The 738-nt window shown below is 58.9% G+C and overlaps 1 pseudogene; it reads left to right on the plus strand.

Moving 5' to 3' along the window:
- The first annotated feature begins 8 nt into the window (after positions 1–8).
- LOC104999805 lies at positions 9–367 on the plus strand (annotated as a pseudogene).
- Positions 368–738: the final 371 nt, after the last annotated feature.

The raw sequence follows: 738 nt of genomic DNA on the forward strand, positions 1-738 counted from the left end.
CCCGGCCCATGGCGAGCCAGAGCCTGGAGCCGCTTCTGGCGCTCAGCCTGCCACTGCTGCTGGCCCACTGGGGCCGGGTTGGGGGGCAAGTTTCTACGACCTCTACAAGTGTGAACACCACCACAATGCCCTCTGGCTCCAGCCCTGGTTCCAATGGAGCCCTGTCACAGGAGGCAACCACCGCCATCATCGTGGTTTTCTCTCTCCTGGCTGCCCTGCTCCTGGCCTGCTGGTGCGGAAGCTACGGGAGAAGAGGCAAACGGAGGGCACCTACCGGCCCAGCAGTGAGGAGCAGTTCTCCCACGCAGCTGAGGCCCGGGCTCCCCAGGACTCCAAGAAGACGGTGCGGGGCTGCCTGCTTATCTAGGTCCCCTTCCTCTACCCATCACCATTCCTGGTCGTGTGACCTTGGGGGAAGGCAGAGCCCTCTCTGGGCAATCCAACCCACCCAGTCCAGTGCTTAACAATAGAAGGGAAGAAGGTGCTTCTAAGACTGTGCCCTTGATGGCAGGGGACACTGAGGCTGCTCACTTTACACATATATCTATATAGTGGGTGGTGAGATATTATAAGACCTTCCTGTGGGCTGGTAGGAGTAGGAATTAGCCTAGATGGAGGAGACTCCTACAGGGTACATAGGCTGTTGGGAGAGGAATTCTAAGTTCTCGAGGGCCCTAGGGGCTGGGAGGGCTTCCTGGAAGGGAGGGGCTTTTAGCTGCACCTAAGAGGCAACCTGAG

Source organism: Bison bison, unplaced genomic scaffold (genome assembly GCF_000754665.1).
Source record: "Bison bison bison isolate TAMUID 2011002044 unplaced genomic scaffold, Bison_UMD1.0 scf7180017864364, whole genome shotgun sequence".
Lineage (NCBI taxonomy): Eukaryota > Metazoa > Chordata > Mammalia > Artiodactyla > Bovidae > Bison > Bison bison.